Raw genomic sequence first — 6,326 nt, forward strand, 5'->3', positions numbered from 1 at the left:
AGACATTACAAAACCCAACCTTATTTATAATTGTGTCAAAAATATGATGTGCCTCTGAACTGATACTTGAAGTGGAAGATGTATTTAGTGAAAATTATGAATCAATAGTAGAAATTAAAAGAGCAAAGGGGAAATATTCCTTGTTCACAGATAAAAAGTATAAGGCCATTCTACACAAAGCAATATGTATGTACACATATATATTCAGTGCAACATACATCCAAATTCTAATGGCATTTTAACAACATAGAAAAAAAATTAATACTTCTATGGAACTATAAGAATCCCAAAATAATAAAGCAATTCTGAGAAAATAGAAGATGAGAAGAGTCACATTCCCCATCTTTAAACTATATTGTGAAGTTCCAGTAATCAAGTTAGTGTGATACTGGAATAAAGACAGATTTTCAAACAATGGAAAGAACTGAAAGCACAGAGTTTAAGTCCTCAGATATTGATGACAAAGAAGCTAGGTACAATAAATAGATCATGGTAAATCTCACCATTAAATAATGCTGAGAAAGCTAGTTACATGCAGAAAAGGAAGAAAGAGGAGGAGAATGAAAAGACAATGATTAATGAAAAACAACCCCCAAAATACTGCCAACAGCACTGAGGTTACCAACAGGGACAAAAAGGAATATAGGGATAATGGCAAAGAAATATTGACTTTCTGGTGGTAGATGTGATGCAGTATCCTTTCAAATGTAAAATAATAAAATACCATGCAAGTCATGATCGCTCAGTAAATTATTTTAACTTAGACATCATGACTCACAATATTGTTAATGCAACATTAACAGGAATTCAATGTCTTAGAACAAAATGATAACACACTGTGTTGCCTTGCAACATGGCCAACCCAACCAAGTTCATTTCCCAACATTCCATAAAGTCCTTTGCAACATGGCCAACCCAGGCAAGTTCATTTCCCAACATTCCATAAAGTCCTTTGAGCCCTTGTAGGTGTGGTTTCTGAGCAAAGAACCAGAAGTAAGCCCCGAGCACTGCTGGGATGGGTCCCAAAACAATGAAAATAATGCAAAAATTATTTGGGTTATTTGTGGGGAGGGGAGGGTTCTGGCCCACACCTAGTAGTAGTGTTCAGGGATTAATCTTGACTCTGTGCTGAAAGATCACTCCTGGGGATTCTGGGAAACCATTTGTGATTTAGGAACTGAACCCAGATTGGCCATATCTAAGAGAAGTGCCTTATCTCTATACTAGTTCTCCAGGCCAAGCTGCAAATATTTTTTTAATATTTTTTAAGTTAAGATAGTTACAAAGTTGTTCATGATTGAGTTTCAGTCATACAATGTCCTACACCCATCCTTCCCTTCACCAGTGCACATTTCCCAAGATTTCTCTCTCTCTCTCTCTCTCTCTCTCTCTCTCTCTCTCTCTCTCTCTCTCTCTCTCTCTCTCTCTCTCTCTCTCTCTCTCTCTCTCTCTCTCTCTCCCCTCTCTTTCTCTCTCTCCTCTCACTCTCTCTCTTTACTTTTTTGTTTTTTGTTTTGGGGCCACACCTAGTAACACTCAGGGATTACTACTGGCTTTGCACTCAGAAATCACTCCTGGCTTGGAGGACCATATAGGTCCTCCAAGATAGATAGATAGATCCGGGATCGAGCCCGGATCTATCCTAGGTTAGCTCCATGCAAGGCAAAGGCCCTTCCACTGTGTTATTGCTCTGGTCCCTCTCCCACTCTCTGTTTTTTGTTTTTTTTTAGACACTATGGTTGCTGCACAAACTATTAATAGATTTTTAAATAAATTTACAATTTTTAACTACACTTAGCCACAGATTAAAAGGACCATTCACTTAGGTTAAGTAGGATTTATTTCTGACATCTCAGGAATATAAAAATCAATAAACGTGATATGTCACATTAAGAGAATGAAAGAAAAATTGTATTACCAAGAGGAAAGTACCTCACATAATAAATGAAATTGTGGCAAGGCTACAGATAACATCAGTGATCAAATTTGTAAGCTATTCTTACATGATGGTAATAAGACAAGAGTAACCACACCACTACACTTAATCAATTTAAAAACGAAAGTACCAGCCAGAGCAAGAGAAAGAACAAAAAGCATCAGAATTTGAAAGGAAGAAATTTTCTTGCTTTTGACAAAAGAGAAAAATTTAAAAGATTCCTACTCCAGGAGTCGAGGTTGTACATGCTTTGCATCCATGAGTCCCAGGTTCAATCCACCTACAGAAAAAAGAAATTGGCCTCAGAATTTGAACTTTTTTTTTTTATCCCTGGCAAGTTCTTATCCAGGTATGGCTTAGCTGGCTTTCTTATTTTCCCAAAGGCAGCTTAATTGTCTCCTCTTGAAAAAGACCTTTAAGGAACTATTATTTTCTACTATATCATCTCATTTTTCTGTCTCATATGCTTTAATATTGGAATTATTTATTTTATCTATAGCTTTTCAATTTCATTACCCCAGAGTATAACATTCTTGGAGATGTAGATGTAATGATTTTGGTCCACATTAGCTTCTCCAGAAATTAAGATGTGCTTGACACACAACAAAAATTATAAAAGAAGTTATTAAATAAATAAATGAAAATAGAATTAAAAAGTATAATTAATTGGGCTATTTTTTTCAGCATATTAATGGGAGGTGCTCAGGGCTTGGTGCTTAGTGCTCTTGGTTTTGTGCTCAGGGGTTACTCTTGGCAGTGCTTATGGGCAAGTATCACAAATTGAGCCAGGGTCAGAAATGCAAGGTAAGATCCTCAATCCCTGTACTATCTCCATAGACCCTGTTTTCTGCCTTCAAACCATCACAGAATCTCTGACCAGGTAGGAAATCCTGGTACACAGTGAGAAAATCCCTCCGATCATGCTTATGTCTATGAGAATGAAGATTTGACATGGAAATAGCTTAACTTCCTGACCTTTACCAACAGAAACAGACTTCTATAGACGCTCCTTTGGTACCTAGCATATATATTTTACTTCCTAGTTGTCTAGCCTTCAAGTGGGCAGTGGGCAGCCTCCTTTTCTGTAGTAGGTCAAAGGTGTAAAACACCCAGACTTTCATTCTAGATTTTGTGCTGCTTTCAAGTGTTATAGTCTAAGCGATTCCATTTCATCTAAACCTGTGTTCTTTGCTAAAAGCCCAAGAACAGTTACACCTGTTAAGTTTATCCTCCCAGATCATTGTGGTCCCAAAGAAGGGAATGTGTGAGGAAGAAGCGAGCATCCTGCCAAACTGTAGCAGGCTCTCAATGTGTATTTGTTTCTGACATGTAGTTTAAGAGGTGCTGCCCAGATTTTCGACACTATTTGGTGAAAATACAAGCCTGATTATAGAGCTTGAGGAATTTTTATGGATTCAAGACCATCTGTTCCTCCCCACTGGTGGTGGATTTGGTTCTGTTACACTATATTGAATAAGGGCCTCTTTGAATCATTATCGTGTTTGATAGATTTTTTTTTATTTAATGAAGTGTAAGCTGAAGTGGGACTTAACCATTAATGCTGCCTTTTAAAAATATTACAAGAATTCTATAAACAGTTTATATTCATGATATATATATATATTCATGATAGCAACATACCATCTCTACATCTGAAAGAATATCCTAATATGTGATTTTAAGTCTTGTGTGTTCATTTATGAGAGAGTCTTTTTTTTAAATAATTTTTATTGTGCCCAAAGTGAATTTTAAATCTTTCACAGTAATATTTAAGGTACATATTAACAATGAATCGGGGACATTCCCACCACCAGTATTGTTCTCCCTTCACCTCTGTTCCCATCATGCATTCCATATTTCTCTCATTTGTCCCCTGGATTGCTAGTTGTAAGAGGTTTTCTTTTTTTGTATAGCTTGTTGTAGATTGGGTATCGATTCTGGTGTTGTTGACTTGAGTTTGGTGTTTAAGTCTGATCATTTTATTTCCACTCCATGTTCATACGACTGTTTGGTCCTGGTACCATCCATTTTTCCCCCTCAATTTATGAGGGGGGAACAAAATGATTCAAGTTATGTGATTCTGCTGGGGAAAAAAAAACTGGGAAGAGTCCATCTCGAGGCTATAAACATCAATTTAAAATTGAGAAGAGAGTCTATAAAAGTTCAAAAGTAAATTTTCAGTAATATCAGGTTGATTATAAACTTTTAGATTCTGAGAAACAGAAAGGTTCATATTCTGAGTATATATATATATACATATATATCTTCAACATATAGTGGTGTATTAATTGCTGTCACAACGTTATGATAAAATGAGGTTATGTTAATATAGACAGTCCTTGAGACATGAACTTGAAATTTATAAACAATATTTACACAGATCTGAACACCACAGTAAAAACCCTATAGTATAAGCCCCAGATATTCTAAATTACTGTTCTTATGCTATTATCCATCTCTTACCCATTTGGCAAACATTTTAGTAAGAGTTCTAGGTTCAGATCCTAAAGCAATGTTAAGCCTTGTCAAGAACATGGACTCTAGAGACATGTGGTTGGGGGTTAAATTATAGCTGAGCAGCTTTGAGTTCTTGGATAAGTGACTCTTCAGAGCCCAACTGGAATAAATTCCCTTTATTCTAGTTTCACAAACCACTTGTGCTTCTCTTCTGACTCTTGGATGTAATATATTATAGTCATGGACATCTTGAAAATGTTTGTGTTTCCCTCTTCTGGCTGCTTACAAAAATGCTCAGAGCTAAACATATCTGCGACTTCTCTTGGTAAAAGGACTTCATGGCAAACATATTATTGCCAATTTTATTCGTGACTCTATTTTGTTTTCTATTTTGTTTTTCCTTTGGTGTGCTTGCATTTTCTTACAGGTCTTTAATTTTTTAACTTCATCTAGTGCATTTTCGAGCCTGCTGCAGAAAATATTTCTATATCAGGCAAGACAGCAGGCAATTACGAGAGCGAAAGAAGCTCCATTTTTAATTTATTAGAAATTGGTTCTTAAGGGGCCAAAGTGATAGCACAGTGGTAGGGCATTTGCCTTGCATGTGGCAGATCCAGGATCTGGCTAGATCCCCGGCATCCCATATGGTCCCCCAAGCTAGGAGTGATTTCTGAGCACAGAGCCAGGAGTATACTCTGAACATCACCGGATGTGGCCCAAAAAAAATTTTTTTTGGCTCTTACATTGCTTCTTACAGAGTTAGGATGAAAAGATATCAAGTAAATAAACAAAGTGCCTAGATTAGTATCAAGTATGGAGAACGTATCTGATAATTATACAACGATAATAATGAACAATGTCCTTGAGATTATGTTTTGAACATTTAAAATAAATTTTTATTTAAGTACTATGGTTACAGTATTGTTTATAATACAGTTTGGGTTTTTCTCCCACAAATACAGTTGGTCATAACTGAATTGCAGTCATACAGTGTACAACTAACCTTAACAGTGCACAGTTCCCACCACCAATGTCCCAGTTTCCCTCCCTCCCACCCATCCTTCCCTCCCTCCCACCCATCCTTCCCTCCCTCCCACCCATCCTTCCCTCCCTCTCTCTCTCTTTCTCTCCTCTCTCTTTCTCTCTCTCCTCTCTCTTTTTCTTTCTCTCCTCCTCCTCTCTCTGTCTCTCTCCTTTTGTGACAATGTTGTTTTTCACTATTGCTAATTAAGGGTTGCCAAGTATATCGCTTTGTCCCTTTTTAGCCCCCACTTCTTGACCAGAGTAATTAGATGTTGAACATTTTTTACAACCTAAAGTTCTGCCAGATGCAGAAATTGGATAAATTTGGGGATAAAATTCAGCCAGTCATTAGCTCTCTAAAACTTTCACAGAATTATATCCACTCATAAAAAGAGGCATCTTGGGGGGCTAGAATGATAGTACAGCAGGTAGTGTGCTTGCTTTGCACATGGTTGACCCGGGTTCAATCCCAAGAATCCCATCCAAAGTGCAGAGCCAGGAGTAACGCCTGAGTACCAACAGATGTGGCCCAATACATACATAAAAAAAGAAAGAAAAAAGGGGGGCATCTTTTAAATTTATCTTTAAAAGATGATCTCTCTCTTTCTTTTTTTTTTTTTTTACCAATTAACAAATTAAACATTCCAGAATCTTCCCTTTGAAAGAAGTTCTATTTGGTGCCATAAGAAATTTAATGCGAAGAAATTCAATCTGGCATCAGTATATATCCAAACTGACAGTTCCTTCAAACACACATCTATAAGTCTTTCTCACTAATACTTGGGTACACAGTAAAAAAATCCATTTCCTTTATTTTTAGAAAATTGTTTATATAACTGGGAGGATGAATGGGTCATACATTAAGGTGTACAGGAGCTGTTCCTGGCACTGTACTCAGAAGTGACCTGAA

This window comes from Suncus etruscus, chromosome 19 (assembly GCF_024139225.1).
Source record: "Suncus etruscus isolate mSunEtr1 chromosome 19, mSunEtr1.pri.cur, whole genome shotgun sequence".
Lineage (NCBI taxonomy): Eukaryota > Metazoa > Chordata > Mammalia > Eulipotyphla > Soricidae > Suncus > Suncus etruscus.